Here is a 22,777-nt window from a genome sequence, read left to right on the forward strand (position 1 = left end):
CTGGAACTCTATATTGTCCTTACCAGATATCCTTGGGAAATTTTCCAATCGTTTGAGCAATGCATTCTCTATGGCTTCAGGACTACCGTAAGTCTGTTCTAGACGCTCCCATGCTGCGGTGAGACCTGCAGTTGGATTGTCGATGTAAACTGACCTGAGGCTCTTGACACGTTCTGTTGACTGTGGGCCAAGCAACCCGATCAGCAGATCCAGCTCACGATCGGCAGTAAAACCGATACCGCCTAATGTAGTTTTGAAAGCGGCTTTCCAGCTTCTATAATTTTCAGGATGGTCGTCGAAGTTTACTAGGCCTGACTTGGCGAGCTCATGTCGAAGTAAGTACTTTACTACCTCTGTTGCCTCTGACTTTACATAGGAGGTTGCTGGTTGATTGTTGTGGATAGCATTGTTTATGGTATCGTTGCAAAGAGACGTGGGAAGATATGGTGCAGCAAGGGCATTCAGCTGAATTGTTGGGTGAAGGTCTGGAACAGTACTGTTAGCAGGAGGCTGGCGACTTGCTTGCGGATTAGTGTGCCGTTTTGTGACATATGCGGGATCAGCATGACAGTCGGGAGCTGCACTGGGGTGGGTTTGCATGTAGGAAGTGGCTGGAACAGCTTTTACCTGATGATGTGGTGAAGTCCTTGCGTTGCCGTGAAACGTGGAGGTAATTGAGTGTTCACTGCTGTGGTTTAGAACATAGTTCTTAGTGCGTTCAAAGGGATCTTCTACATCTGCCTTGACGCTGACCCTTTCGCTAGCATCTTCATCTGCACCGATAGCTTGTTCCAAAACCTTTAGTTTTGCTGCAGCTGCCTCGTAGTTGCTCTGTTCCTTTAAAGCTTCAATTGCTGCCCTTTGACGCGCTGCCTCGGTTTCCATTTCTGCTCTCTTTTTTGCATATGCGGCCCGTACCTTGATAGCCTCTGCTTCGGCGCGGGCATTTATTAGCTGTTCACTAAGCGTTGAGTGCCTTGAACTTCGGGATCTAGAGGAACCTTTAGAACGTCTGGTGGATACAGATTTGTGAGATACAGTGTCCCGTGGCAGCATTAATTTTGCTTCTGCCTTTGCTTTAGTTCGCTGGATAAAGCTTTCTCTTTCCTCATTAAGAAGCTGGGCATTGTTAAGTTGCTCTAAGGACTCCTCAGTGTTGATGCTTTGCAGAATAGTTTTATATTTCTTGCTTGTAGTCTGGTACAGTTCGTATGAGGCAGAGAGATGCTTTATGGCGCCCTCTAGTTGCAGTACCTCATGGCTGGGACATGAAATCACATCAATGTGGGTGAGGATTTTATCCCAAATCTGCTTCAAACTGGTTGCTAGTTCAGTTCTCATGGATTCATAGTTCTCTTTAACCTTCCAAGTGGGTTTCACAGAGCGTTTGGTCAATGCAGTGGACTCTGGGTCCTCATCCTGGCTTTCTCTGTGTGGTGCATGCTGTGGTGTTTCATCACACACTGAGCCCTTTCCACTCATGATGGCCTGCAGTACACAGGCTTGACTGTAGCAGTGAAGAGTGTCTGTATACTGTGAGGAGCTGTAACAAGCTGTGCTGGGGTTGTATGCAGAATTCTCATGCAATACACACAGTTACACTTCACTATGATCTGTTCTGTGACGCAGTTATCTCTGTGCAGGCTGCTGGATACGTTCTTTTACTATTCTGAATCGGCTGCTAAGGCTATGAATGTATTTTTCAGTAGCACATGGAGCTCATTGCCCTGAAGAGATTATCCATCCCAAATCACCTTTCCAGATAGCTTACTCAGTCACAACTCACATGAAAGAAGATCTGGCGATGTTTATTCGTCGTATGATCCGTAGAATGCAAGTTACAACAGGTAAAAGAACGATTCTTACATGCAGGTAGAAGAAACATACAGGTCACATGAAGTACAGCATTGAAATGACTGATACAGAAAAGAGGGGGAGGAGACTGAGCAGCATGCAAACTAAGGAATGCCACAAGAGTCAAACTAGATAGGGATTAAAGAGACAGTACATAATAAAAATAATATCATGTAACATGACAAGCTTCAAGACAAAAACATGCTGTGACAGTCAGAAGTCTCAGATTTAAGCTACAAAAAGGAAGTGATTTATCATGAATGATTTTACTGAAATATGAGCAACAAAGGGTGAATGGGGTGAAATGGAACATGGCTTTAAAGGTTGTTTTTTTTTTAGGTCATCTGGTACAAAGGCTGTTCCCATTTAGCACTAGAGGATCTAGTTGGCTATATACTTTATCTAGGTCAGTAAGAGCTGCCTTAGCTCCATGTCAGTTCAGCAACCATTATGTTTCCTAACAGATAGCTTACCCTCCCCTATGGTGGTGCCTCATCACCGTATTGCTGTTCTCTTACTAGAAAACCAGATGGTGTAGTTTTCTATGCCAGCGAGGAAGAAGTAATTAGCAAATCTGCTTGGGTTTGATTTGAGTGCAAGTTAGGCAAATGGCTCTTATGCAACATCGCTGAATTGGGATGGGGCTCAGGTAAGTATTAAAGGAGCTGAGGGGGGCTGCTGCATACAGAAGGTTTTTAATCGTAATGCATAGAATGCATTGAGATAAAAAAAAAACTTCTGCCTTTATAGCCACTTTAGAGTGGTTGTAAAGGATCACATTTTTATTTTTTTAAATAACAAACTTATTCTACCTACTCTATGCAATGGGCTTGAACCATTGCATAGTCCTCCTCTTCTTGGGTCCCCTGCTGGCACTCTTGGGTTCTTCCCTACACCGAGTGCCCACCATAGCAATCCACTTGCTAGGAAGGCACTTGTGCAGGCTCGCTCCTGAGCTCTGCTCGGCCCTTCCCCCCTACTCTCTCCTCACTGACCAATAGCTCCCACTGCTGCCTCTGAGCCAATAGCGAAGAGACCCTATGCTCTAGATTGGGCTCAGATACGTATAAGGGTGCACGGAGAGGGGGGGGGGGGGTGCAAGCAGATTTTTTTTTACCTTAATACAAAGAATGCATTAAAGGTAAAAAAAAAAAAACAGCCTTTATAACAACCTTAATTTGAAGGCAATAGGAGGCCAATCCTAAAAATTAGTTCTCTATTTTTAAGACTAAAGCCTCGTACACACGCTCGGTTTTCTCAGAAAGAGCCAGCAAGAAAACTGCTGGCAGAGCGTGTGTACAAGGCTTTGGAGGTTTCTCATCAAGAAAACTGCCCAGAATGTAGACGAGAAAAATAGAGAACATGTTCTCTATGTTCTCGTCGTGATATTGAGCATGTGTATACTTACCTCTACATGGAAACCCACGCATGCTCAAAATTACTTTGATGCATGCGCGGTAGCTTCCAAGGCATAGGTAGGGTGTAACAAGATGGCGGCGACGGCATCGAATGTGATGAGCGCATGCTCGTCGTAGTAGATGACATCACCGCGTTCTGCCATTTAAAAGAACAGAGGTTCTTTTGAATGGAGTGTCTGTACACTCGGCCGGCAAGAGATTCTTGCCAAAAATCTTGCCAGGAAAAACAACGTTTTTTTCCTGACGAGATTCTGGGCCGTGTGTACAGGGCTTAACAGGCAAGGGATTGTCAAGGAAAGAGCATTGAGATGTGGGGACTGCCATGGGGCACATGTACCAATGCAATAGTCTTCTATGGATCATAATAGAAACAATACAAAAATGTCAAGAGATGGCCTAGGGTTCCCCCTAAAAATCTATACCAGACCTGTATCCTTCATGAGGGTCTGATATGGATTTTTAAGGGGACCCCACACAAAAAAAAAGGCGGAAAACATGCAAACCACCACTACAAAATGAATGACTTCTGGTTGCAGTGACATTTTCACAAGCCCCATCCCTATGGGGAAGTGATGGCCATTCAGAGAAGTGGTTGTCACAAAGGCATATTTACCTAATAAAATTAGGCGGGGTTGGAACATTGGTTAGGTTTTTATTGTTGTCAATGTCTTCCTGACACCCTCAACCTTTTATTGGTGTCACCAGGACAGGAAATGAGTGGAGACCTCCCAATGAGGAATTCTTGATAGAAGTTATGACCTTTACCCACTCTTATTAAAAACAACAAAAATAAATGTTTTGGCTGGAGTTGGCCTTTAATACCAGGATTTCTGTTTGGATATTCTATTGCCTATACAGAAATGGCTGTCTGTAACATGCCGTCTTCCGTAGTAGTGCAGATATTGCTACACTAGCCAGCAAATTTAGAGGGCTTTCATTATTAGAGACTGTCAGTTCCCATGATGTAGTAGGTATTGTACCGCTAATCGTCATGATATAGTGGAGGCGGCAGGCCCTGTCACAACGTTTTTCAAGGTTTCAGGACTTTGGGTTAACATTTTGTAATTTAAACTGCAGATGATCTCACCTTCTCTTCCTTCGAATGGGAACAAGTCAAATCGATAATTGCTTGTATTTCGTTTTCTTTTCAATGCCTCCTTGTTTTAGAACAATATCCCATTTATTAGAAGTTCCATGGATCCCTTATATTACAGCATATGAATATTCTATGAAGCTGAAAATTTCTGTAGTGTGTTAATAAAAACCACAAACAATCTACTGAATGAAATCCAGTGCATGAGGCGCATTAAAATTTATATATAGTAATGATGGGGTATTCAAGTTTTATAGAGATATAATGATCCTTGCACTGAATGCACAATTTGTTAAACCAAGCCAAGAAGGAAGTACAATAATACTCGCCTGGCATCCACACTGGAAGTTAGAGGGTGCTGATATTAACTGCTAAAGGTTATTATGGATTTATGGCAGACAAATCACATCAAACACATCTAATTGAATTGGGTTGACTGGGCACGCTCCATATTTTATGAGCTAGAAGCAGTAGTTTATGGTTATGGGTTTGGCATTGGTTTGCTACATTCATGACTTACAATAGTTTGGATTGGCTTTAGTAGCCTGGCCTTGCATATTTAAAGTGTTGGGAAAGAAAGGTACAGGGCTTAGCTAATCAGAGCCTGTATTTTCCTAAGTAGGACTACTTGCTTCTGATTGGTTGATATGAGTAATATGACTTTCAAATTAAGCCTGCAGTACTGTAGGTATAGTGTTTCATTAAAGAGATGCCCGTTTGGCATTGAAAAGACTCGGTCACCACAGTGCTTGGTGAGCCAGTCTCTGAAATCTCTACAACGTACATTTACTGTACATTAGCTCCCTCTTCTGAAGAAATCTGCATTGTTTATGCACAGTTATCAACTGCTTGTCTGTCATTTTAATTAGTGTTGGCAATTTTCACAGCCACCTTGGCCATTTCTGGAAGTGTCTTGCTGGAACCCATCATTTCTTGCATCCTGCCTGATGGAATAAAGTGACTATTATTGCCTCCTGTCTGTCTTTTGTATGGGCCATGAACTGTTCATTACTGGCCCTCTAGAGTAGTAGTAAGTCAAGAGTAGGATTGGGTTGTTCACGACCTGCCTAGAACTACTCTAAAACGTTATTAGTCTCCATCAACTCATTAATCATGATACATACATTTTTTAGTGCAACTGTTGTTAACCTTTAAAAACTATTTTTAATTTCGGGAAAGAACTCAATAATGAAGACAGGAAAATGGCAAAGTAATCGTCTAGTAAAAATAAGTGATTGATTTGTTCAAAGTGTTTTGACAACTTTTTTTCTCCCTAACTAGCAAGCGTCTTCAGGCAATTAAATGTAATGAAAGCTAATTAAAAGAAATCATTTGTCCCTTCACTGTGAACTGAAAGGCAGCAGGAGATAACAGTTGACTGCAGGCAAATGCAGCCCTTGAAACTAGAGAGTGGAGGAATGGAAGAAAGTTTGGAAGTTATGCTCAACTTGAAGAGTTTTGTCAGAAGATGGATACACAAACTTTGTTTCTTGTACACTATGGGCCAGATTCAGGTAGACTTACGACGGGTGTATCAGTAGATACACCGTCGTAAGTCCGAATCCGCGCTGTCGCAACTTTAAGCATATGCTTAAATGTTGCTAAGATACGGCCGATGTAAGTCTCCTATGCCGTCGTATCTTACTGTAATGCCCATGATTTTAAAATGGGATGTCCGATATACAGTAGGTATAATAGTCAGATGTTCTTAAATTGTACAAGGAACTCACCTTACTTCCTTTTGCCCTGGTAGACATGGATTGGATTAATGTAGGATCAGTTTCACTGGACTGCTTTGCTTGTAATAAAACAGGTTCCTTTTTTGCTGTTATGGTGACAACAGGAAATATGTTACCAAGAGCATGACAGTTGTCATTACTGGAGGCCTCCCCTAGAGGCAAGTTGCCAGTTTGACTAATTGGAATTGTCTTAAAAGCTGTTGAGGTTTTAATTTTTTCGGAAGCTAGCCAAAATGTTCATGATAATGAAATGTAATACAAAACAAGGAAGAGAAGTCTTTGGCCTTTCCAATATTCTAACTTCACTATTCAACTTTATAGAAAGTGAAATATGAAAATATGAAAGTGATTACCGTATTTTTCGGACCATAAGACGCACCTAGGTTTTAGAGGAGAAAAATTAGAGAAAAAAGATTCTGACCCAAATACAGTATGTACTAAAATATTTAAGAATATTAACAGAATTCTGTTAAATTTCAGTATTCTGTAAATTTATGACACTGGCGTATACCGTATGCTGTACAGATGCTGTTTAGATGCTGTTTACAAATGCTGTGGGGGAGCGACCAATGAGGTGACTCTATATTGGTCAGCTGACTCAGGAGAGTGTCAGTGCACGGAGCAATACGACGTGACGTTGTGTGGGCGTATCTCCGTGCACTGGACAAGGCGCAAAGCTACCTGGGGCTTCTTCGTAGGCCGCCCGCTCTGCGTAACTCCATGCCGCTCTCCGTGCCTCCATGCCGCCCGCTCTCCGTGCCTCCATGCCGCCTGCTCTCCATGCCGCCCGTTCTCCGTGCCTCCATGCCGCCCACTCTCCGTGCCTCCATGCCGCCCGCTATTCTGCCATGTCGCCGTGCAGCCCGCTATTCTGCTGTGCCGCCCTGCCGCTAATTCCGCCATGGACCAGCCTGATCCTGAGCCTGATGGCGCCCGCTGATTAACCCGCTGATGGTGCCAGCTGCCTGCCTGTGTTTTCTGACCAACCCAGACCACCGGTATGTGAAATGGCGGAGACGAGGTGGGGGCTGTGCATTCAGTATTCGGACTATAAGATGCAGGGACATTTTTCCCCATACATTTGCCTCTTATGGTCCGAAAAATACGGTAAATGGTATTTTAGATAAGTAATGCCCTGTATACACAAGCGGAATTTCCGTCGTTTCACAGACCACCGGTATGTGAAATGGCGGAGACGAGGTGGGGTCTGTGCATTCAGTATTCTGACTATAAGACGCAGGGACATTTTTCCCCATACATTTGCCTCTTATGGTCCGAAAAAATACGGTAAATGGTATTTTAGATAAGTAATGCCCTGTACACACAAGCGGAATTTCCGTCGGAAAAAAGTTGGATGGTTTTTCTGCCGGAATTCCGCTCAAGCTTGGCTTGCATACACACGGTCACACAAAAGTTCTCTGAACTTTAAAGCGGTAATAATGCGGTGACATACAACACTACGACGAGGCGAGAAAAAAAAGTTCAATGCTTCCGAGCATGCGTCAAATTGTTTCTGAGCATGCGTGTTTTTATTCCCGTCGGAATTCCATACAGAGGAACAGATTTTCTGAAAAATTGAGAACCTGCTCTCAAACTTTTGCTGGCGGAAATTCCGCCAGCAAAAGTCTGATCGAGCACACACACGGTCGGAATTTACGATGAAAAGCTCACATCGGACTTTTGCTGGCGGAAATTCCGCTTGTGTGTATGGGACATTAGTGTAATATGCATATTGTTGAGGCCTGGGTTGTTGCCTCCTGTCACAGGGGCTTTTGACATACAACCTCTAGACTTGAAAAACACACGTATGGTTGTAATTGCAACCAGTGGCGGTTCGTCCATAGAGGGCGCTGGAGCGCCGCCCCCTCTGGCTCTCACCGCCACTGAGTGAAATAACATAGATTCATGCATTGCACGAATCTATGTTATTTTCGCCGCTGCCGCTGTTATTCAGATGGTCGGCGATCTGAATAACGCCAGCTGGTTGGCTGTAGGGAAATGTCTATCAAAGCCAACGGCTCTGATAGGCTTTCCCAATACAGCCCCCGGGTCCCGGAATCTTATTCTCGGAGCGCACAGACTGTACGCCCCTTGAATAAGATGACAGGCGCCTCAGCCAATCAGGTTGGCCGGTTCTGGCTACCTGTAACCTGATTGGCTGAGACGCCTGTCAGTCATCGAGGGCGGGAGAAGACATCGTGGGACGTGGATGCCTGACTCCAGTAAAGGTAAGTGCCGGGCGGGGGGGGAGGAAGAACGCAATTTACAGGGCACACGGCACAGTGGGGACAATTGGCACAGCGGCGACCATTAAAGGGCACAGTGGCTGCGTTTAATGGCATGGCACAGTGGTGACAATGGATGGCACAGTGGCTGCATTTAATGGCATGGCACAGTGGTGACAATGGATGGCACAGTGGTGACAATGGATGGCACAGTGGCTGCGTTTAATGGCATGGCACAGTGGTGACAATGTATGGCACAGGGGCTGCGTTTAATGGCATGGCACAGTGGTGACAATGTATGGCACAGTGGCTGCGTTTAATGGCATGGCACAGTGGTGACAATGGATGGCACAGTGACTGCGTTTAATGGCATGGCACAGTGGTGACAATGTATGGCACAGTGGCTGCGTTTAATGGCATGGCACAGTGGTGACAATGGATGGCACAGTGGTGACAATGGATGGCACAGTGGTGACAATGGATGGCACAGTGGCTGCGTTTAATGGCATGGCACAGTGGTGACAATGGATGGCACAGTGACTGCGTTTAATGGCATGGCACAGTGGTGACAATGGATGGCACAGTGACTGCGTTTAATGGCATGGCACAGTGGTGCGAATTGATGGCACAGTGACTGCATTTTATGGCATGGCACAGTGACTGCGTTTAATGGCATGGCACAGTGGTGCGAATTGATGGCACAGTGGCTGCATTTGATGGCATGTAACAGTGGCTGCGTTTGGGCACAGTGAGACTGCAATTTTTTTTTCCTTTGCGCCCCCCCCAAAAATTTTGAGCACCAGCCGCCACTGATTGCAACTCTCTTTTCACCTGCAAATGACAACTGTTACAGGACAGCCTCCAGGTAGATGTAAGTTGAAGAACCTCACTAAAGAACAATCTTTGGAACTTTAAAGGGTATCTCTAGGAAAAATAACATTTATGTATTTGTTGCTTTTGGATGGAGTGGGAAAGAGTTACGTTTGGAATTGTTATATGCCTCTCCTCTGGGGCGGTTCAACCCATTGTTTGTACTTGTGACCATTGTCATTGAGAAATAAGGTGAGGGGAAATCTAAAAATTTAGGGCCAAATTCCCAAAAGAGATACGCAGACTTAACTGCTGTTCAGCCTGCGTATCTCTGTGCCTAACTTTGGAAACGATTCTCAAAAGGCTTTTTCCAAAGTTAGGCAGAAAATCTGACATGTGTAAGACACTTACACGGTCAGATTTTAGGATGCAGTACCGCATCCGCCACTGGGGGCATTTCTCATTGAAATGCAGCTTTGCGTATGCAAATGAGGACTTAAAGGGTCACTAAAGGAAAAAGTTTTTTTAGCTGAAATGACTGTTTACAGGGCATAGAGACATAATAGTTAACTGATTCCTTTTAAAAATGATTAAAAATAGATAAAAAAACAATCATATAATGTGCCTGCAGTGTAGTTTCGTTTTTGCTGTTGTTTGCTGGTTCTCTGATGTACAGAGATCCACTAGAGGGCAGTCAGCCAATAGAGAGCAGTGATACTTTGTCTAAAACTCCTCAGCACCAATCCAGTTTCGTTTTACACACAGCTCCTTGATTAGTGACCACCGTGAGAAATCTCCCAGTACTGTGGTTATCAGGAAACAGGCAACCAGGATGTGTCCAGAACAGAGAGGAATTACAGCAACATCAAAGCAAAAACGAACAATGAGGACATGAAACCAGGACTGCAGTAAGGTAAAGGAAGCTATTTAGCTAAAAAAAAAAATTCCTTTAGTGACCCTTTAAGCAGATTTTCAAAGCATTTCAGCACTGTGATTTCTGCCTAAGTTCCGCATTTGCCGGCGCAAAACTAGGGCTGGTTTTATAATGTGGAAAGTTAGCCAAACCTTGTAAAGAAAATTAGGTAAAGGTGATTCAGCGCTGGAAAATCAATAAAATTAAACTAAATTGCAAGCCAGCACTGTAGATATAACTCAAAAATATCTCAAAGTGAATATGTAAAAAGGTAGTGCAGCGCAAATAATAATACAATACATACGATAATAAATCAATAAATAAATTTGGTAAAGTCCATAAAGTGCAAAGTGATAAAAGTGCTCCAAAAAATCAATAGTGATCAAAAGTGCAAAAAAATCTTCAACGGATCCGTGACCCACAGGAAAGGGTTAACCTCCACCAAGAGAAAAGGGTGGCCTCTCACCTCAATAATTCGACCTGTGGCTAGGTCAAAAGGCAAGAAGCAAAATCTCCAAAGATTGATAATCAACTTCACATGGGTTCAATTTCCAAAGAATCCACCAGATGGCACCAGCGGGCAATAAGCAAGGCAACACTCTCCCATACAGCAATAACATGGACCGAAAAGGAGTAAGAAGGACAATTCTAAGTGCTAACTGCTTAAAACGTTTTAATGAAATTTAAAAGCATAAGATAAAACACTCACATGGTCCTGCACTCATAAACCGAGTGCAGGAATGACAGCAGTTACCGGAACGAACGTCCGGATCAGTGTAAACAGCTTGTTGGGTCTCTGTGAGGCAAACGCGGATGACGTCAACGTAGCTCCTCCCCCTCGTACGCGTTACGTCCCAAAGTGGGCGGGACTTCATCAGCGTGGGGCGGGGATCTCCGTGAACGTCCCGCAGCGCAATAAATACCATGTGGTTGCCATAGCAACATTCACAGGAACTAATTAGCCAGCGCCATCTTGTGTCCACACAGCAGAACACAAGATAAATAAAATAATTTATTTAAAGGCCAAAGAGTTATAATACAATTAGCCTAAGGCTGGCGCCATCTAGTGTTTAAAAATTATAAACACACCAGACCAAGGATAAATCCTAATGTACATCAGCCAGGCAATATAAAATTAAAAAACAAACAAATAAATAATAAAATAAATTAGACGTCAGCCGCCTTTACCTCCTCCAGACCTCAAATATCACATGATCATCATCATAAGAACCAAGCAATAATTACATAATTCAGTAAAAACAAATATATTAAAAATTTTATATATATAAAATAAAATTCATAATAAAATACATAATAAAATCCCCAATAAATTTCTCAACGATTAGATATAAAACAGTTGAGATCAAACTCAACGTTTAATCCCAACGGCACTGAAACCTTCATCTCGTAGATCCAATAGGATTCACGCCGACTTGTAAAGGCCCATTCCAGCGACGGCATTTGGTATGCATTCCTGAGGGAGAACTCCACGGCAATTTTTAAATTCAAAACCGGCATGGGTTCCCCCCCCAGGAGCATACCAGGCCCTTAGGTCTGGTATGGGTTGTAAGGAGACCCCCCCACGCCGAAAAATTGACGTAGGGGGTCCCCCTACAATCCATACTAGACCCGTATCCAAAGCACGCTACCCGGCCGGCCAGGAAGGGAGTGGGGACGAGCGAGTGTCCCCCCCCCTCCTGAGCCGTGCCAGGCCGCATGCCCTCAACATGGGGGGGTTGGGTGCTCTGGGGCAGGGGGGCGCACTGCGGGCCCCCCCACCCCAGAGCACCCTGTCCCCATGTTGATGAGGACAGGACCTCTTCCCGACAACCCTTGCCATTGGTTGTCGGGGTCTGCGGGCGGGGGGCTTATCGGAATCTGGGAGTCCCCTTTAATAAGGGGGCCCCCAGATACCGGCCCCCCACCCTAAGTGAATGGATATGGGGTACATCGTACCCCTATCCATTCACCTGGAGGCAAAAAGTAAAAGTTAGTAAACACACAACACAAGGCTTTTTAAAATAATTTATTATTCTGCTCCGGATGCCCCCCCTGTCTTCGTTATTAGCTCAATTACCAGGGGGGGCTTCTTCTTCCACTCTCTGGGGGTCTTCTCCGCTCTCCGGGGGGGGCTTCTCCGGACTCCGGGGGGCTTCTTCCATCTTCTCCCCTCTTCCGCTGTTGACTCGGCGAACCCCGGTTCTTCTCCAGCTGGCCGGTGCCTTCTTCTTCAGCGCTGGCTGCCTGCTATGTTTGTGTGTTAGCTCAATTTCAAACAGGCAGCCGGCGCGGTCTTCTGTGACGTCAGGGTCTTCTCTTCTGTTCTTCTCCCCTCTTCCGATGTTGCCTCGTCGCCTGTTGTCGCTGTAATGATGGAAGCGCGCCTTGCATCACATTTATATAGGCATCACCGTCCCATCATGCTCCGGTAGGTACCCACGTGGTGGGTGCACGTGGGTAGGCACCCACCACGTGGGTACCTGCCGGAGCATGATGGGACGGTGATGCCTATATAAATGTGATGCAAGGCGCGCTTCCATCATTACAGCGACAACAGGCGACGAGGCAACATCGGAAGAGGGGAGAAGAAGATGACGTCACAGAAGACCGCGCCGGCTGCCTGTTACTAATTGAGCTAACACACAAACATAGCAGGCAGCCAGCGCTGAAGAAGAAGGCACCGGAGAGCTGCAGAAGAACCGGGGTTCGCCGAGTCAACAGCGGAAGAGGGGAGAAGATGGAAGAAGCCCCCCGGAGTCCGGAGAAGCCCCCCCCGGAGAGCGGAGAAGACCCCCGGAGAGTGGAAGAAGACCCCCGGAGAGCGGAAGAAGAAGCCCCCCCTGGTAATTGAGCTAATAACGAAGACAGGGGGGGCATCCGGAGCAGAATAATAAAATATTTTAAAAAGCCTTGTGTTGTGTGTTTACTAACTAACTTTTTGCCTCCAGGTGAATGGATAGGGGTACGATGTACCCCATATCCATTCACTTAGGGTGGGGGGCCGGTATCTGGGGGCCCCCTTATTAAAGGGGACTCCCAGATTCCGATAAGCACCCCGCCCGCAGACCCCGACAACCAATGGCAAGGGTTGTCGGGAAGAGGTCCTGTCCTCATCAACATGGGGACAGGGTGCTCTGGGGTGGGGGGGCCCGCAGTGCGCCCCCCTGCCCCAGAGCACCCAACCCCCCCATGTTGAGGGCATGCGGCCTGGCACGGCTCAGGAGGGGGGGGGCGCTCGCTCGTCCCCACTCCCATTCCTGACCGGACGGGTAGCGTGCTTTGGATACGGGTCTGGTATGGATTGTAGGGGGACCCCCTACGTCAATTTTTCGGCGTGGGGGGGTCTCCTTACAACCCATACCAGACCTAAGGGCCTGGTATGCTCCTGGGGGGGGGAACCCATGCCGATTTTTTCTTTGAAAATTGGCATGGAGTTCTCCCTCTCAGGAATGCATGCCGAGCGACGCTGACATTTTTTTTTATAATTATTTGTTTTCCCGGCGCGTCTTTTTTTTTCACCCGTCGCAACTTTAGTGTCCCGTCGAAATTCTCAAAGCCGCCCGGCGTTAATTACGTTCGCGCGCTGCACGTCGGGAAAATTACGTCACACGCATGCGCAGTACGGCCGGCGCGGGAGCGCGCCTCATTTAAATTTTAAACGCCCCCAGGAGAGGAGGACCGCCTTACGACGGCGGCACTTAAGTTACACGGCGTGTAATTTCTACCTAAGTGCTTTGACGATCAGGCACTTAGGTAGAAATTTTAAGTCAGTGTAACTTAACTGCTGAAATTTAAGTTACGCAGACTTTTTGAGAATTTGCCCCTTAGAGTTGACTCCAGAACCAGATGCAAGGTTAAATCTCCTACAGGGAACACCTGTTTTGGGGGCAAGTGTGCCTTCTGACCTGACCACATGCAAAAGAATATATGGGCATAGATCTAAAAATACCAATAAACAGAGGCATGGCCACAAGCAGACCCCTAAAAACATTGGAAAATTTAAAAAAATAATTAGCCATTATTACCATCAATGCTAGAGTGCCCCAGAATGCCTTTTTTAGGGAGATATATTTCAGTAATACTATTGTTTTTACATATCTGACTTCTGGCGGATTCATAGGGTGGTTTAACGAACAACTCCACTTGTAAAAAGTAAAATCCCTAAATATATTCTGTTATGCAAGACATTTTGTGATAAATAGTTATTAAAAATTGCTTGTGTGATTTAATCTATAGCCAGTTATTCTCTATAAACCACAGTGACAGTATTGTGTACAAAACTTCCCAGAAATCCTATCTTACTATTCATGTGGTTTTTACACAAAGTGGACACAAAGCTTAAAATGATTGTAACGTCTTGTTTAACAAAAACGAAAAGAAAAATGTATTTTTTTTACTTATCTCCTCTGTGCAGTTGGTTTTGCACAGAGCAGCCTGAATCCTCCTCTTCTTAGTTGCCCTCTTTGCTGCTCCTGGTCCCTCTCTCCTATCGAGTGCTCCCAAAGTCAGCAGCTTGCTATGGGGGCACTGGAGCTGAGTCACAGCTCTGTGTGTCCATTCAGACACGGAGCCCTGACCCAGGCCTGTCCCCTCTCTCCCCTGACTGGTTGACTGACAGCCGCGGGAGCCAATGGTGCTGCTGCTGCGTCTTAGCTAATTAAGAGGAGTGTCCTGTATGGCTTAGACATTCATGGACATCCCTGGAGAGAGATGAGGCTCAGGTAAGTATTAGGGGGGCTGGGGAGGCCGCTACACACAGAAGGCTTTTTATCTTAAAGTGGGGGTCCACACAAAAAGTGAACCTCCGCTTTTCCGAAGCCTTCCCCCCTTGGTGTCACATTTGGCACCTTTCAGGGGGGAGGGGGGTGTAGATACCTGTATAATACAGGTATTTTCACCCAGTTCCGGGAATAGACTCCCGCGGGAGTCACGCCCCTTCCCATCTCCCCTGCTGTCTTCTGGGAAACACACTGATCCCAAGAGACAGCGGGGACCAGTGAGGACAGGCCGCGCGGCTTGCGCAGTAGGGAACCGGGCAGTGAAGCCGCAACGCTTCACTTCCTGATTCCCTTACCGAGGATGGCGGCTGGGGCAGCTGAGAGATGAGCGATTGCAGGGGCGTGCTGGACAGGTAAGTGTCCATTTATTTAAAGTCAGCAGCTGCAGTATTTGTAGCTGCTGTAGCTGCTGGTTGTAGTAGTGTCTGATGTCATCCATCCTTATGAGCCCTTGCGCATAGCCATTTTCATCGCTACTCTATTGCATTCCCCATAGGGGTCCAGACCGGTCTACCTGGCCGATGCATCAGTTTGCAGTGTGATCGCCTGGAATTATTTTCCAGCTGGTCACACTTGTTTGCTTTTTTCAAAATTTTCAGTCTTTTTAACCACTAGAGAGCCGCGCTATAGACGAAACATGCTCTCAACTGCCCTGGACGTCCTTTTATGTGCATTCCCCGCGCGCGCCGCTGGGGGCGTGCAGCGGGGGAAACACTGTGCCCGGCGCATCGCAGAGATGCCGATGCGCGTGCCTGGCGGCCGCGATGTCCGTCAGGTACCCGCGATCGGCGGTGACAGAGCAGGGACGTGGAGCTCTGTGTGTAAACACAGAGCTCTATGTCCTGTCAGGGAGAGAGGAGACCGATGCTGTGTCTCTTGTACATAGGGATACAGCATCGGTCACCTCCCCCACTCAGTCCCCCTCCACACACAGTTAGAACACACCCAGGGAATACATTTAACCCCTTCCTCAACCCCTAGTGTTAACCCCTTCCCTGCCAGTCACATTTATACAGTAATTAGTGCATTTTTATAGCACTGATCGCTGTATAAATGTGAATGGTCCCAAAATTGTGTCAAAAGTGTCCGATATGTCCGCCGCAATATCGCAGGCCTGACAAAAAAAATCGCAGATCGCCGCCATTACTAGTAAAAAATAAAAAATAAATCATAAATCTATCCCCTATTTTGTAGGCGCTATACTTTTGCGCAAACCAATCAATATACGCTTATTGCGATTTTTAAAACAAAAATATGTAGAAGAATACGTATCGGCCTAAACCAAGAAAAAAAAAAAAAAAAAAAAAAAAAAAAGGGATATTATTATAACAAAAAGTAAAAAAAAATGTTTCAAAATTTTCTGTCTTTTTATGTTTATAGCGCAAAAAAAAAAAAATCGCAGAGATGATCAAATACCACCAAAAAAAGCTCTATTTGTGGGAAAAAAATGATAAAAATACAAAGAAGTTAAGTTAAACCCAAGCACATAAAGCCCCCCCCCCAATTTTTTTTCGAGGCCCACACCTCCACATATACGCATGTACAGACATAAAAGCATGCATCGGGGGCGCCTATGCGTGAAAATGTTGATTGCTATACATATTGCCGCATGTGCTGGAGTGAGAGTAAGGCCCCGTACACACGACCAAGCATGTATGCTGAAACTGGTCCGCGGGCCAGTTTCAGCATACATGTTCGGTCGTGTGTAGGCGCGAGCGGGCCGAATTCCAGCAAACATTTGCCCGCCGGGCCTTTTCCCAGCAGACAAATATTCCTGGACGTGTTTTAAAACCGTCCGCTGGAATCCTGCCCGCTCGGACATGTACGGTCGTCAGTACAGACCTACCGTACATGTCCGAGCGCCCGCCGTCCCTCGCATGCGTCGAATGACTTTGACGCATGCGTGGAAGCCTTTAAATGGCAGGCCCGCCCACGTCGCCGCGTCATCACCGCGTCATCATCGCGGTGACGACGCGGACACGCCCCGCGTAATGTTTACGCGCGGACTTCTGTACGATGGTTAGTACAACCATCATACAGAAGCCCTCTGGCAGGCATGTACGGTGAAAACGGTCCGACGGACCGGTTTCACCGTACATGTTTGCTCGTGAGTACCCGGCCTAATACGTAAACACTAAACTGATACCTATCGGGGGCTTTTGAAGCGTCACATATAGAAAATATAGGGTACTGGCGTTTGAAGCAATTTCACGGGCGCACACAAATTTAAAGTTAGGCATGTTGGGTATCTATTTACTCAGCGGAACCTCATCTTTTTTATTTTATCAAACATTTGGGTAATTTACTGCATTTGTTTGCCCTAAAATTCACTTTAGTGTGTGTTTTTTACTGAAATTTTGCGTTTTCTCGTAATATCGTGTGTCATAAAAATCTGTAAGTACCACTAATTTATTCTCTAGGGTGTCTGCTTTCAGAAAATATATAATGTTTGGGGGTTTTACTTCAGGGCTAAAAAAGTTTTTTAAACATATGTGCAAAAAAACGCAAAAACGTTTCGAGCAGAGAAAAGTTTAAGGGCTTATACACACTTCATGTTCTAGTGCATTGCATTAAACTGCATGCATGTTAAGCTGTGTTACTTTAAGGAAACCTGTTTATTTAAATGCTGCCAACATACCAGAAGAAACAAAATAAGGACCGGCATTATTTTTAGCCAAGTAGCGCAGCACAGTGCACAGAAGTGCATTACTGTATGTGTTGGTGCACTGAAACACATGTGTAAATGGGTCATTTATGAACTGCAGTGCACCTAAAAAGACTGACAACCGGGAGTTTTTTTTTTTTTAAGTTGGTCTAAATTCCAGGGAAATCTTGGCTTTCCTTATAAGAATGAAAAGTGATCTTGGAATTCCAGGTCTCTCAGCACCCCGCTGGGATGACAGATGGAAGATACAGAAGAGCATTGAATGCCCAGGCTATGTTAGGAAAGATTGTAGATATGCACAACTGTGTCATTAGGGAGCACATATGTTAAGGCATCTTCTATATATTAATTATCATGACTAATGCCCTGGATATAGAAATGATAAAGATAAATGAGAGATATATATGGCCTGGTTACCAGCTGTGACCTGTGTTAAATCTGTTGGCATAGTAAATTATAATTAAGAGATATTCCTTTATATAATGAGAACTAGCTGTAGGTTTGAAATCCAGATTATATTTTTTATTATATAATCATTTTAGTATTTAGTTACATTAGCATCTTTGCATTTTAGTGCATTGCTCTAAAAAAAATCCTAATCTTTGGTACAGTTTCCAACAAAAAGTACCTTCCAGAGGAAAGGTATGCAAATGCGCCTAAAATACACATCACTGCAACTTCCCAAAGGAAAACACGGAGGCATGACTGTTGCCGGTTCCAGACTGATATTTCAGTGAAAATTTCCAAATTGGGCCCAAAGTGTCAATATTTTGTGTGGCCACCATTATATTCCAGCACTGCCTTTACCCTCTTGGGCATAGAGTTCACCAGAGCTTCACAGGTTGCAACTGAAGTCCTCTTCCACTCCTCCATGACGACATCACAGAGCTGGTGGAGGTTAGAGATCTTTTCCGCTACTCCACCTTCCATTTGAGGATGTCCCACAGATGCTCAATAGGGTTGAGGTCTGGAGACATGCTTAGCCAGTCCATCACCTTTATCCACAGCTTCTTTAGCAAAGCAGTGGTCACCTTGGAGGTGTGTTTGGGGTCATTATCATGTTGGAATATTGCCCTGTGGCCCAGTCTCCAAAGGGAGGGGATCATTCTCTGCTTCAGTATGTCACAGTACATGTTGGCATTCATGGTTCCCTCAATGAACTATAGCTCCCCAGTTCCGGCAGCACTCATGCAGCCCCAGACCATGACACTCCCACCACCATGCTTGACTGTAGGCAAGACACACTTGTCTTTGTACTCCTCACCTGGTTGCCACCACACACGCTTGACACAATCTGCACCAAATAAGTTTTATGTTGGTCTCATCAGACCACAGGACATGGTTCCAGTAATCCATGTCCTTAGTCTGCTTGTCTTCAGCAAACTGTTGGAGGGCTTTATTGTGCATTATCGTTAGGGCTTAGAGGTTTATTCAAGGCTTTGGATATCTTTTTATAGCCTTTTCCATCTTTGTAAAGTTTCATTACCTTGTTACGCAGGTCTTTTGACTGTTCTTTTCTACATCCTCATGGCTCAGTGTCTAGCTTGCTTAATTCATCCATGTGAGAGCTAAAAAACTCATTGACTATTTATACACAGACACTATTTGTGATTTAAAAAGCCACAAATGTGAGAAATTAACCTTTAAAGCGGAGTTCCAGCCTTTTTTTATGTTTATTAAAAGTCAGCAGCTACAAAAATAAACAGACACTTACCTGTTCCACGGTCCAGGGCCTCGACGCCCAGAGCTTTGCTCGTCTCCCCCCCTTCTCCGCCAGTGCCTCCAAAAAAACTCAAGACCCACCTATTCTGAAGGGCAAATTAGAAGGAAATGGTTACCAAGCGCCTTGAGGCGATTCAGTTCGCATGTGTAGCGCTATATAAGTTATTCATTCATTCATTGTAACTGTGGGCACCCGGCCGTGACAGCTTTCGGCTTCACGGCCGGGCACTCACTGTGCATGCGCGTACGGCGCAGTGCTCCCTGAGTGGACAGGCGATCGCCTACTGAAGCCCCCGCTCCCCCCTCCCAAAAAAAAATTACATGCCAAATGTGGCATGTAAGGGGGTGAGGAGTGGATTAAGTGGAAGTTCCACCTTTTGGGGTGGGGGTTCACCCTAAAAACTAATTTCTAACATTAGATCCAGCATACTAAGGACATTTACTTTCGGCAGGTCATTTTTTTTTTCTTCTCCGTACATACCTTTATATTCTGATTTTGTTCAGGGCTTCCGCGTTCTGATCACTGCGGGACTGAACGTTCCTATCCCTGCCTCAGGGTTCCGATGACTGTGGGACTGGGCGTTCCTATCCTTCGGTTAGATGATTGACAGCTTGTGAAACAGGTCCCCTGTCGCACAACGCGCGTCACCAGATTTCCGGAAATAGCCGAGCTGCGAGTCGGCACTATACGGCGCCTGCGCCTGCCGTGTAGAGCTGACTGTGCAGGCGCCGTATAGTGCCGACTCGCAGCTCGGCTATTTCCGGAAATCTGGTGACGCGCGTTGTGCGACAGGGGACCTGTTTCACAAGCCGTCAATCATCTAACCGAAGGATAGGAACGCCCAGTCCCGCAGTCATCGGAACCCAGAAGCCCTGGACAAAATCAGAATATAAAGGTATGTTCGGAGAAAAAAAAAATGACCTGCCGAAAGTAAATGTCCTTAGTATGCTTAGTATGCTAGATGTAATGTTAAAAATTTTTTTTTTGGGTGAACCCCCGCTTTAATTGCCATTTTAACATGTGTGTGCCACGTTCTGTGTCTGTACCAAGGCCAAACATTCCAGGGTATGTAAACTTTTTATCAGGGCTATTTGGGTGATTTCTGTTATCATTATGATTTAAAAAGGATCCAAAAAACTATGTGATAATAAATGGCTTCATGTGATTGCTATCCTTAAATAAACGTTTTTTGGCATGATTAGTCATATTTTCAATATTAATGACAAAAATTCGCAATTTCTGGCAGGGTATGCTATCTTTTGAGCATGACTGAGTGTGTATATATTTCTATATATAATTATTTAAGGTTGAACTCGGGCAGATATAAAAGGTGGGTGGGAGAAGTAGCACAAGGAGTCAATGAGCTGCGGTAAAAGTATGGCTTTTTTAACGGGAATGTGGGGGAATGCAGTTATGGCACCTCCAGCACTGAATGTATGTATGTAATGGCAAGGGGGGCTGGGGTGTGCTGCAGGGTCTATTGATGCTGGCTGCTGGGGCATCTATTCTAGCTGGAGGGGATCTGTTTTTGCAGTGGGGGCAATTGTTGCTGGTGGGGACCTATTGTTGCTGAGGGTGGGTCTTATAATGCTGGGGGGGGGGGGCTGTCAGTTATTGCTGGGAGAGATCTACTGTAGAGGGAGGGGTCTATTGTTGCTGGCTGTGGGGAGATCTGATGTTTCTGCTGGGGGGGGGTTGTTGGGGGAGTCTATTGTTGTTGAAGGGGACTCTATTGTTACTGGCTACAGGGGACCTATTTTTTTTTTTCCTGTTATCATTAACAAATTAAATACAAATTACTTATCACTGCAAAATTATACCTGGTTCTTCATTCTCTAAAAGTGCAGTAATGTAAAGTGGGTAGAGGGATTAAACCAAGGAGCGGTGCTCAGAGGTGGGTAGGGGTAGAGAAAGGGGTAACTCAGAAAGGAGAAGTTCCTGCACTTATTCTCTGAGAAAAAAAATCCATGGCTAAAAGTAACAAGCCTATAGGAGAAGAGATCAGAAACATGAGCTCATCGATGTGTGACAGACGTGTTATATTTGTCACCTTGAGAAAGGGTTATAGCGTGGCCCCTAAACATCACAGGATATGTCTTGCACTGTTGCACCTTTTGCACTTTATATTGCACTTTATATTGATCCACTTTAAAAGGGAACCTCAATAAAACAGGACTTTTGACTTTCATGGTGTGCTTACTGATAATATGACTTGGTTCTATTACATTGTAGCGCTACCACGTAGAAGCCACTTGGTAGTTTGGGTTCTCTGTTTTGTACCTCTGTGAACAATCTCAGCCTCTCTGACATGCCAGGTTAAGCAAATAGAACCTGTAATCATGTTAAGAGTACAACGATAAGCATTCTTTACACAATTATAATTGGGTATAACTGGGTATATTGTTGTAGGTTATGGAAAATGGCAATAAATGAGCAAATAAAGGATTTAGTTAACCAAATTGCTATACTACAAGAGTACACTCTAGGAATGACTGTGTTAATAGTCTCACTGGTTTCCCTAGGCCGCAAAAGGAGGTAGTCTTTTGCCCTAGTTCTTCAGCCAGCTAGCATTGGGGACCAGTCTTTATGGTGGTGCACATAATTACAGTCCCAGTAAAGCCTGCATGCAGTGATAAATGCTGCTAGTCAAATGTCCAGTCCCTAGGTGCTCAGTCATCGCTGCAAGGCCCTCTCACCAACCCAGTAATGCAGCCAAGAAAATCCCGCTGTTCAGGTGCCCTCTGGCTTGTTGTGATTCCAGCCCTCTGTCCACCAGACTACAGCGCTCCAGTACCTGTGCAGCAAGAGACCATATCTCTGACTCAGTCCTTGGTCTCTGCACACTTTGTGCTCCGGTAGATGTTCTCTCTCTGGTTTCCTTGGGGATAAGAGAAAGCTAGTCCGCAGCCGGGGAAAACAGCCTCTGTCTCCCTTTAATTGCTGTTTGTCTCTAGGAATTGTAGTCCAATGGTCCATAGAAATCTACAACATGCCCCCCCGACCTTCAACTCCCATCTTCCAATGCAGCTAGTATATGTATAAGTCTATGGCGCTCCTTCTGGCTTGCCAGCTCCCCCTGGTGGCAGGAGGAAAACTGTGCTTAAATCCAGCAGGTCAATACAGTTATATTTTACAGAGCACCTACAAACATTGTCATAACATACTCCCTGTGACCAGGTACCTGGCTAAAACTTAATCACCATTGGCTGTGAGTACCCCCCAAAAGGCAGAAAGGGCAGTATTCTGGGTGGATTGGACTATACTAGTAATAAAAATCAAGCAGGGGTTCTAATCCATACCTACTACTTAAAAAAAAAAGATTTACGTACACTTTAATTCCTTTGGAGAAACATCCTTTAGGCCCGGTTTACACATACCATATTTTCCAGCGTATAAGACGACTGGGCGTATAGAACGTCCCCCTATTTTTCCATCTAAAATGTTTGGTTTTGGGATATACTTGCTGTATAAGACGACCCCCTTCCTACTAGTCTGTCTGGAAGCTGAGGGGTAGCCAGAACAACCACTGACAGGAACAACCGCTGACAGAAACAGGCTT

General features: G+C 45.2%; 1 protein-coding gene across 1 annotated transcript in view; it reads left to right on the plus strand.

Annotated features, from left to right (window-relative positions):
* The window catches only part of LOC120928974 (cyclic nucleotide-binding domain-containing protein 2-like), a 387,861-nt gene that overhangs the window by 301,663 nt on the left and 63,421 nt on the right, over positions 1 to 22,777 (plus strand). The window lies entirely within an intron of this gene.

This window comes from Rana temporaria, chromosome 2 (assembly GCF_905171775.1).
Source record: "Rana temporaria chromosome 2, aRanTem1.1, whole genome shotgun sequence".
Lineage (NCBI taxonomy): Eukaryota > Metazoa > Chordata > Amphibia > Anura > Ranidae > Rana > Rana temporaria.